The sequence below is a fragment of the Haemaphysalis longicornis genome, unplaced genomic scaffold (genome assembly GCF_048455015.1).
Source record: "Haemaphysalis longicornis isolate Haplotype H1 unplaced genomic scaffold, Haemaphysalis longicornis Haplotype H1 scaffold_4, whole genome shotgun sequence".
NCBI lineage: Eukaryota > Metazoa > Arthropoda > Arachnida > Ixodida > Ixodidae > Haemaphysalis > Haemaphysalis longicornis.
The window spans coordinates 4,153,081-4,164,058 of record NW_027526361.1 but is presented as its reverse complement, the minus strand read 5'-3'; the positions used below and the strand labels follow the sequence as shown (position 1 = coordinate 4,164,058).

At 47.3% G+C, this 10,978-nt stretch overlaps 1 long non-coding RNA gene across 1 annotated transcript; it reads left to right on the top strand.

Moving 5' to 3' along the window:
- The first annotated feature begins 250 nt into the window (after positions 1-250).
- On the top strand, positions 251-10,675 carry LOC144178139 (uncharacterized). Its single transcript, XR_013323957.1, has 4 exons — positions 251-504; positions 1,787-2,272; positions 2,927-3,127; positions 4,554-10,675. It is a non-coding gene; the product is annotated as an uncharacterized LOC144178139 (long non-coding RNA).
- The last annotated feature ends 303 nt before the right edge of the window (positions 10,676-10,978 follow it).

Sequence of the window (10,978 nt, the reverse complement as noted above, 5' to 3'; positions counted from 1 at the left end):
ACAATTTAAAAATTGCGCGTTTGCGGTGCGCCACCTGTTGAATGCAAAACAAACCTTGCGCCATAAAAACGTTGCGGTGTGCGAAGTTCGAACAAAGCACCAAGCGTACTCCGCACTCCTTCCCTGCTATTTGATGTTTAGGCTGGTTCTGCCGGCGTGCGAACAAAGCAGTAAACGTACTCCGCACTCCTCTGCTCTTGTTTAGGGCTCGTTCACGTAAGGACGTAAGGTCCCTGGGACCTTACGTTCACGGCACCAGCAGCATCAGTGGCGTAGAGTTTGCTGCAATTTTACGGTTTTTTTTCTAGTTCGACGGCGAAGTAGCAGTTAATTTCTTCAGCCGTTGTGACATGCGCGGGCGCGACCAACCTTTCGAGTTAGACTGCAAAGCCAGCGTCGATAACGTGGACGTGCTTCGTGCGGGGATGCGTACGCATGGCTGACTACTACGGCGAGGCAACCGTGCGTCGTGGATCGTCGACTGGGAGCCCCCAACCCAACGAGGTACCATAGATGCTCTTCGGCAGTGTCTTTATTTATTGTGGCAAGGTCCTCGGAGGTGTTGCCAAATCACCCCCCTACCCGACCTGGTAAAATCAAGACAGACTGATCAGTTGCAGTTGCGAAGCTACACCAGCGAGTTTTTTTTTTTTTTTTTTTTTTGCTACGCATTTATTACAGTAGCGGTGGCTACTACTGGTTACTACTGATCACACTTGCTTCCGTCACGCTGAACAACGCCACGGGTCAATCATCGATGCCGCCGTCTTTCACGCTCAATTTCAAAGGGAAGAACAGCTGAACTTCGTCGTTGTATGTTCTCTTGGCCGAGGTGAAAGAACATATAGCTTAAATTACATTACATTGAGTTGGGCTGGGATTTTTTGACCGCGATTTGAAGCACCCGTGCAAAAACAATCCGCATTTCATTTCATGTTCAAATTAATTTATTTTTCCTTACGTAAGATTAAACAATATCAGAATAATGTGTGATGTAATTCTAATTCACAAACAAATAACGCTTCATAGTATGGTCCGAGCAAAAAGAGTCAAGCATGTGTGTCATGCTTTTAACATTTTCACAGATGAATGATTTTTAGCCAATTATCTCCTGCCCCCTTCGGTCTATAAAGGGGCACCCCTTGCTGAGGAGGAAAAAAAGACCAACTGAAAATGCTTTAAAAGAGGCTTTAAACGTGTCGTGTTATTACGTGTTCAGTGTATTTAAACGTAACTGAAATGTGGGAAGCATATAACTGTCCTATTTTGGAGAGAATTGTGTTATATGCAAGAGCATAACATGCAACTGTTCCGCTTCGATTTCGTGAGCGATTGAGCAAGTTTTTTTTTTTTTTTGCTTGGTACCAACACAAATTTTCCTAAAACGCCATTTTTCATACATGGGAAAATTAAGTGAAAGGCGAGTGCTAAACCTGTACAATTTCTTATTCCGCGAAGTAGATCAGAACATGACTTGGAGGCACATCTTTAATACAGTATGCGCATCACCTTGGAACTTCAGCATTTCTTAGTTGTCTGATTGTGAAACTTGTCAGATGAAGTGGGTAATTGAAGTAAAAAAAACATTTGCAGGTTACAGATTGCATATCTGGTTCTCAATAATATTCTCACAACTAAAATAATTCATAATATTACCGTTTAACACGTTTGTGTTTCATAAAATTGTAATTTAAGTAAAAAAACATATTGCAGGTTAGTCATTGTATATCAAGCTTTGAATAATATTTTGAGAATTGAGATAATTTGTGATATTCTCTTTTTACAGGTTTGTGTTCCACAAGGAGTGAAGGTGTCAGCACAGAAGCTTGAACGAAACTGCCGGAAAGCATTCTACTACTGCTAAGCATTTGTAGATGTCAAAATTAGGAAGTCACAAAAGCAACTCAGCAGAACGACCCATTCCTCAACTGGCCAGTCTCGCCGACTGCTGTCATTAAGCTGCAAGAGGTGCTCAACCACGGGCCCGACTGCGCCGATGGGCTTCGCCTTCTAAAACCCACATCGGACAAAAGTGCCGCATTCTTCCGCTACTTTCAAGATGATACGACCCCAGCAGCCGCACTAGCTCCTCATAAAACGAAGCTGGCAAGGCAGGAGGACGGTGAGGGCCTGCTCGCTAGCAGCGCTGTAAATCCCCCAGTCAGCACCGTCTACCACTGGTTCTGCGGGTGGCGGAGAGGGCAGTATGGCGACGAAGGAGTGAGCCCCCTCACTAAGCTGGACAGAAGAGCACCAAATCACGTTGAACATTGTAAGTAGCTATGTACCCCAGCACACTCCATATATTGCTACTTTTATGTGACCTGTGCAAACGTTTATGCAAACATGGTATCTCTCTCAGTTTAATTTTCAGCTTCAAGCAAGCTATCATGCAGTGTAGACGGAAAGTTATCGCAGAAACTCTGTTCTGCAGTGTTGAATTCTCTAATTCGGGAGAAAGGCAGCGATGAGCACATGCACAGCCACGGCGCACTTAACTAGACTTGTCTGATGCACCTGTCCTAATGAAGATGGCACAGCCTGACTGAAAGCCTGTGCTTGTAAAACTACTTTTAAATTATGGCCCAGACGTTCATATGTCTCAGTACATACCTTCGCTCTACTATTTTTGTTCCACTTAGAAGGAATAAATCGGCGTGTGGTATTCGCCACAACAGTGCAGCTCATAATACATCTTTATACGTGGCACAGCTAACAGCAGCCTGGCGTGGGAGCAATGCGCAATTTGAATCAAATTCAATGTGAAGTGAATTTTCACTATTCACATTTGAAAATAATTCATTTGCAGTAATCTTTTGCCATTTACATTCGAATACATGTAATTCGCGGTTGGGTTCTACTATTCGTATTTGAGAATATTCGATCTGATTCACAGTCAGTTTTCACTATTCCTAACTGTTTACAGCATGTCTGGAGGGGGCATTCAGGAAGCTTGACTGGGAAAGCAAACACAGGACAACTCCCAAGAAGCCAGCACCAGCACACCCACAGGGCAAGGCCAACCGGTGGCAGCAGAGCCTGAACAGCAGCAGCTGCCTATGGATACCGAGCCACAGCTGGAGGCCCAGGGCTCGACTGGAAGCAGTCACCAACATGAGGTGTTGAGGTGTGGCTTGTGCTCGTGCATTTATTTTAGCAAAGCCTAATAATTGTGACCCTTACTCCAGTTACTGGACACCTAGGTAGCAACTAGACACCTGAACAAGATCTGTTTCTCAGCAACACACTCCACTTTTGGAAAGAGCTACCTATTTTATAAGCACGTGCATGCATTTTTTCAGGGGTCTCTTGTAGTGAAATTTATTTTTACGAAGGTACAATTGCAGGAGCTAAGTAGAAGAAGGCTACAGGATGCCAAAAAAGACACTCCAAAAATTAAGGCAATCCAACATGACTGCGTAGCATCATAGCAGAAGCAAGACGAACAAGTTTTTCCAAGGCATGTAAAGGGGAGCAAGAATGAAGTAGTATTCATATGTCACAGCTAGTGTGAAATTTTGTATGCTGGCTGTCGTATGTCTTCCGAGGCCCTTTCTGACATAGGGAGGGTGCTAAGAGGAGGAGGAATAAACTTTCATTAAACAGCACTGTGCTGGTGTTAGGGGCCCCCACCAGGTGGGACAGTCTTCAGCCCAGCTTAAAAGAAGAAGTGTTAAACAGACTCTGCCAGGATCCAATCTCATACCATTAGATACATAGTCAGTTGCACAGTGCAAGTTTTTGAGATGTAAAATTTTACATTCTGGTCTTAATGTTTTTTCTGTGTGTTTCGCTGAATAGTCCTTGCACGGCCGCTCGATGGAGACCTTGTTTCCATAAAGCGGCCGTGGTCCTTGTATGCCACTAAGGCCCTGTGAATAAAAAGGTGCCTTGCGAAAGCGCTAGGTCAGGGGCTCTCAAGTAAGGCTTTGAGGAACCCTGGGATTTTGAAGAGGCGTTGCTTGGGTTCTGTGAGACTAAAGTGACTATGGTGTTGTGCTGCTGAGCCCAAGGACATGGGTTCGATACCGGCTGCGGTAGCAATTTTCCTGATAGAAGTGAAAAGCGAAAGCGTCTGTGTGTCGAGATTTCGGCGCACGTTAACTCTTCCTAGCTGTTCCTAGGTGACCAAAATTAAACCCCAGCTGTCTCCACTACAGCGCGCCTCATAAGCAAGGTGTAGTTTCGGTACTTTAAACCTCGCAGTCAATCAATCAATCAGTCATCAAACTGAACAATCAAACTGAACATGGCACTAAACAAAGCTTTTTCTTGTGTTTTATTTTAGTTCAATGAATGCATTAATGTTTGTGAAACTAATCTGTAAATACCTGCGTAGTATTCTCTGGTCCAAACTGGTTATCTAAGCTTGGCAGGGGAAGGTGAGTTCTGTGAACATTTTTCTGCCCTAATGGGTTTCCCGGTAGGCCCATAGTTGAATACCTACGGAACACCCTTATTACTTCAGCAGTGCAAAGAAGACAATAGTAAAGATAGGAGATGCAACAAATTTTGAGTAAATCTGTGGTATATCCTGAACAAATTTTTCGTAGGATACTGCGGAGCTGCAGAAGATCTACGAGGAGTGGTGGCGCCAGCCTTCCCTAGCTGCTGGCAACCCATATTATGCCACTGCCCTTCAGCAGCTGCTGCGGCAGATGCACAAGATCAGAAAGGAGCCTGCCCATGAAGGCAGGCTTCACCAGCGCCCGGAGGTGCGGCTGTACCGTCAAGGTCCAGCCCACAAGCATTGCCAGGCGTCGCCCTGGGGTCAACCGGGGACCAGGTAGAGTGCCTGCTGGCCAAGAGCTCGGCTAGCAAGAAGGTCAAGCGGTCCTCACGCCCTGAACCTCAGCGTCAGAGATGGGGTGCCGCACGCCAAAGCTCTCGGACTACAGAAGGGACAGAAGGCACCTAATAGGGTGCCCCTTGTGTGGGCCTCTTCATTTAGGGTTATGTTTTCTCCGGAGGTGTGTGAATGGCACTACAAGTCGTAAATGAATAGTGAAAACTCACGGGAAATCAACTCCAATATTTTTAAATGCACATGTCTCGGCATTAAAGGCCAACTGCACTCAAATTTTTCTTTGTCCAAATAAGCAGTCTAAGCTCTTAAAATCACCTTGGCGAAATCCTGAGCTTTGCAAGCACACTGCACACTAGGTACCATCGTTCAAAGTAGCTCCATGCAGACGACGTTTGCACCTGGTGGAGAGTTGCCGAAACAAGTTCCGAGCTGCCTGTGACGGAGGTTGGGGAACCTGTCCCGTGAAGCTCGCATTTCTCCGGCGACTTGCAGGGCGCTCCGCCAGGTGCAGGGATGTGCTCGCCCGGGGTTTCTCTGCTACACCAGCGCGCTGTACCGCCGTCGCCATCACATGTTTAAACTAACCGCATAGGCAGGCGTATCCGCCATTTTTTTTTTTCAATTAAAAAAAAAGAAAGAAAGATGAGAAGCCTACAAACTATTCACGCGCTTGCGAATGTCTTGGTGTTAGCAAACCTCTTTTTACTTAAAAATAAAATTTTTACTCAGATAAAAATAGCGCGAAATGAGCACATGCCTTACATTTGTCATTCCTATTGCATTTACCACAGAAAAAAAAAGATATTTTATAACTTTTTGGCCGCTTGCATCCCGAGTCCAATATGGGCCATATTTGGGCTGGCCCAACGCCACCTCTATCCTTTAGACCTTTTCAAAAGTTTGACGACCTAAATAGAGTTGTTGTACACGCGGCTATAAACGCTTGTGTGACTTTTGCCTCACTCGTTAAGTGAGCCAAAATCAGCCTTTCTCTAAGTAACAAATACATCAGCACAAATATCGGCCGTCGTCTTCGTCAAGTGCGAAAACTAACGAAACTTCTCCTCTCCTAAATAATAGACTAGATTTTTAAAAGTTCAATTCCCAAGTGAAGTATTTACTTTGAGTGTTAGATTTAGTTTATTTGAAAGTAAAATGTTTTCAGCAGCACCTGTCTCTGGTTAAAGTAGAAAACAGTGGCAGACAGGAAATGTTTTCGTGCTTTAGTGCATCATTTAGCTGTGGAAGCTGGCTTATCGTTTTAGATCCGTTTTATAATTCGTTTCCCGATGGGCAGCAAGGCAAAAAATACTGGGTTGATATTCACGAAGCTGTTTGCACATAATGTATGGTAAAAATAGTGATCGATCGCAGCCCGCGTGCGGTTTGTTCCCTTCAAAGAGGGAGACGTGATAGCTGAAGCGTCGGCTATAACAAAAGCTCCTTTTCGAAATCGTACGGGCAAGTAGCGTTGTAAATCAGGGTCCGCTTTTTTAGTAAAATATGCTGTTGGGCTAGTTGGTTCATTGCTTAAGGAAAATCGAGCGCTACAAACGAGGACAGAAAAAACGAAGAACGACGAGACAGATGCGCTACTAACAACTGATTTATTCCAAGGAAAGACAGCGATATAAGTAGCTTGTCTACAAACGCACAAACATACACAAAGGATAATAGATCTGCAAAAGATACTATAAAAACAAAATAGCCACAGCTGAAGACAACAATCACACCTTTTTATCGCATGTTGTCTAGGATCCGGTACTCCTTCGAAAACAGAGATAGCGATGCTTCACTGATACAGCCTGCGCTGTTTTTTTTTTTTTGGATAAAATACGCTTCGCGCAGTTCTTGCGCCACGGTGTCACGACTCTTTCCGATAATGATTGTCTCTGTCAGTCTCGGAAGGCATCCTTTGCCACACTCGCGGTAGTGATGAGGCAAATGCGACCCGGTGCCATTCTTCATGGAAAGATCATGTTCCCTGAGGCGGTCATTTACGCATCGGCTGGTTTGTCTGATGTACACCTTACCGCAGAAGCAGTCATCGAAGTATCTCGGGAACACCTTGGGTATCGGCTAAAATAATTCCAATGCCTTGTTTTAAATTGCTTCCATTGTAATATTTGCAGTCGTGACTGAAATAGATGCTCCCATAGCGGTACCGAAAACTTGCTTGTAGAATTCGCTTTTGTGCGAGAAGCAAGTGTTAGACAGGCAAACCCGTAGCAAGGTGCAGAGCTCAGTGACATCGAACGGCGTGCGATACACTAATGTCATGTCCTTGTGGAGGAACTGCCTGGAAGTGGAGCCCTTGCTCGTGTCTTCAGAAAACGTGGTGTGCAGATCGCGCATGTGCAAGCAAGCAAGCTCAAGGGTGACTTGCTTAACATAAAGGATCCTCCCTCGGCAACGTTTCCCTGGTGTGGTCTACAAAATCCCATGCGCCGACTGCGAATCGGCATACATTGGTAAAAGCGGAAATTTTTGCCGGCGTCTTAAACAGCACAAAAATGATGTCACCAAGGGCCACACCGTGACGAATGCACTTGCAGAGCATGCCGAGAAGATGGGCCACAAGATAGAGTGGGACCACGCGCGCATCATAGCCACGGAGTGGAGTGGATAAACTTTATTAAGACGAGCTTCAGGTGCCCGCCAGGTGGGGGGCCTCCTGTAGTCCGGGAAGCCCTGGTCCGCGCTGGCTGCCCTAGCCCTCTCCACCAGGATACGCTGGACTGAGAGGTCGGAGCTGGCCAGCTGGTCCGCCCACTGCTCGTATGTTGGGTGAGGATTTGGGGTAAGAGATGGGGTTTTCTGACACTCCATACCATGTGGTACAGGGTGCCTGGTTGGTGACAGAAATTACACGTTGAGTAGTAGAGGGTGGGGTACATGGCATGGAGGAAAGGCAGTCACCTGTGCTCTGGATAAATGGGGATGTGGTGGCGGGAAGCGTCGTCGTCCGTGGCGGTAATGGGCGAGGATGTCCGCGTATGAATTCAGAGTAGCGGGCTTGGGAGAGTGAAGGGGCTGCGTGACTTCGCCTTCTTGAGAAACGGCCCGGTGTGTATGAACGCGGGCAGCGGCGTGTGCCGCCTCGTTCCCCTCGAAGGACTCATGTCCGGGGGTCCAGATGATGTGCATTTCCGGGAGCTGGTGCACACTTTGCAGAATTTTTAAGGCCGTGGGTGTTATTCGACCTAGCAGGAAGTTGCGCCAGGCGGATTATAGTGAAGTAGTCGTTTCCAGTGGTGGCAGCTAGAGCGATGGCAAGTCCTTCTGCTGCCTCAATAGATGTCGTGTGTACTGTAGCGGCCGTCAGTTCTGCACTGTTGGCTCCGGTGACACTCACGGCATGTTCCGGTTGTTGGTGGTATGGAGAGGCATCCGTGTAACGAGTACAGGGAGAGTTGGGGAAGCGTTTTCTAAGGGCTCGTATCCGGGCTTCTCGGCATGCGGGGCTGTAGCAGAGCCGGGTAAGTGTAGCCCTGCCGGTTGGCGTGAGCTTAAAGGAGCCATGAAGAGAAAATACAACTTCGTTTAATTTGAAGGAACTAGGATTCAGTATCTCACTCAGCTCCATTAGAGCCACAAAAGATGTTTTTTTTAGCGAAAAAAAAGCAAGAAGTATTTAAAAACTTTCAAATTTTGCGCCACAGTGACGTGTTATGAGCAAGAATGACGTCATACGGGCCAACAATAAAATATAATTTTCAGTGCGTTAACTGCACGTTACATTCAAGTGATGCGGTCAAATGGAACTAGAGGCCCCATTACAGACGTCCAGTCATGTGTCGTCGCGACACGTCGGTTAGGCGGCCGCCAATCGCACAAACAAGGTTCCGTGACGTCATAGAAAAGTTGCGGGAAATTGGCTAGGGGGTCGCCACGGCTTCACACGTTTTCTTTAATATCTCCGTTATTCGTTCGAAGATTGCGATGATATTGGTGTCATTGTTATCGTGACTAAGCAGTCTTTCTAATAAACCCAACTTGTATTTTGTCTTCATGGCTCCTTTAAGTCGCGTGAATTGGAAGATGCGATGAGCTTCTTCCAGTTCCTCCCATGTATTATGGATGCCGAGCTGTAGAAGTTTTCTTGTTGCTATTTTTGGAGGCAGTCCAAGGGCGGCCTCGTAGGCCTGGCGTATGGCGATGTTTAGCTTTTCTTTCTCTGCGGGTTTCAGGGCCAAATACGGTGGCGTAACCTGGCTAATAAGGAGGGCGTGAATGATGCGCAGGGTGTCAGCTTCTTGTAGCCCAAGTCGCTGATGGGAGATCCTGCGGATGAGGTGAATGAGCTGGTCAAGAGTCCGTTGCAAGGGAAGGATAGTCTGAGCGCCTGAGCCATCTTTTGGTATGGTGAGGCCCAATATGCGTAGGAGTGGGACATTGGGGACGCGTTGCTCATTAATGGTAAGTTCTGGATCTGGTATGGGATCTGGACGCTTCTTATATGTCCTTTTGCACAGGGTTAGAAGGGCAGATTTTTCGGGGGCACAATCGAGTCCTCGGGCTTTCAGGTATTGTTGGGTGACCTGAATGGCTGCTTGAAGTGCATCTTGCTGGTCGCCCGGAGATCCAGTGGGGACCCAGAGCGTTAGGTCGTCCGCGTATATTGCGTGGCGAAGATTCGGGATGGCTTTTAGTAGGGGTGGCAAGTCTTTCATTATGAGGTTGAATAGTATTTGGGATACTACCAACCCCTGCGGAGTGCCCTTTGGCAGGGTTTTAAATGCGTCGGATCGACGGTGCCCGATGGCCACTGTTGCTGTGTGCTGGGTTAGAAAGGAGACAAAGTATTGGAATGTGCGCTCGCCACAGTTTGTAGATGCGAGGCCTTGAAGGATGGCTTGGTGAGAAACGTTGTCGAATGCCCCCTTAATGTCAAGGGCCAAGATGGACCGCTTGCTGTGGCTATTAAAGTCGTCCAGCACTTCCTCCTTAAGCTGAAGTAGTATGTCTTGGGTTGACAGATGTGGGCGGAAGCCGTACATCGTGTCAGGGAAGTAGCCGTTGTCTTCAACGTGGGGCGAGAGCCGGTTGTACACCAGGTGTTCAAACAATTTGCCGACACATGAGGTCAGAGAAATAGGCCTCAGATTCTTGGAGTTCAAGGGTTTGCCGGGCTTGGGGATGAAAGTGACGTCTGCGTGTTTCCACTGTGGGGGCAAGGAACCCGCCAGCCAGCACTCATTGATGTAGACTAGAAGATTTTCTAGGACGGCATGGTCGAGGTTTCGCAATAATTTGTTAGGGATTTTGTCTCGACCCGGAGTGGTGTTTCGGGTGAGGTTGTACGCTGCCGCCTCGATTTCAGCAATGGAGAACGGCTCGTCCATTTTGGGATTCGGATCGCCTGTGTAGTCAGGTGCCTGGGTGGGTTGGACGTGAGGTGGGGGCGCTAAGGCTTGCTTAATAAGTTCGTCCAACAAGTCTTCTTCTGTGCCCGGGTAATTGTGGATTAATCGGCGAAGCTGGTCTGCTGCGACCGCCTTATATTCACCGGGGCCCATAAGGGAACGGAGCAGGTACCATGTGCGGCGGGTTCCCAGCGTTCCTTGCAGCTTGTTGCAGAACTGCGTCCAGTTGTGCTGGCTCAGCTCACGGGCGTACACTTCAGCTTCTGCCGTAATTTCCGCAATGCGGATCTTCAGCTTGCGGTTCGTCTTGTTCTTTTTCCACCGCCTGATTAGCCCTCTACGGGCGTCCCAGAGGTGGAGGAGATGGGCATCGATGGCTGGGTTATCCTGCGTAAGGGAAAGTTCCTTGGCGTGTTTTCTTGCCTCTTGAATGAGCTTGGTAGTCCATTCCTCGAGACTGTTATCCGATCAGCGGGGGTGGTTTCTCGGAAGTTCTTCCAATTTGTTATGCACGCAGTGCCAATTTTTTGGCTGCTCGCTCTTTGATGGGAGATTTGTGACTGAATTATGTAGTGGTCGCCGGGAAAGAATTTCGCAACGAGGCTCAATCTTGAATCGCTAATAATTCAGACAACAAGCAACACAATCAACAGATCATCTGGCACTCTAAACCATGTGTACTCCCGTACATTACGTCATGCGCTCAACGCTACTTAGGAGCCTGCTGCTAAGCCATCAATCCATTATGAACAAGGGATCCATACGGATCCCGAAACGTCAATTTTGTTGCAACATTTATACAAAT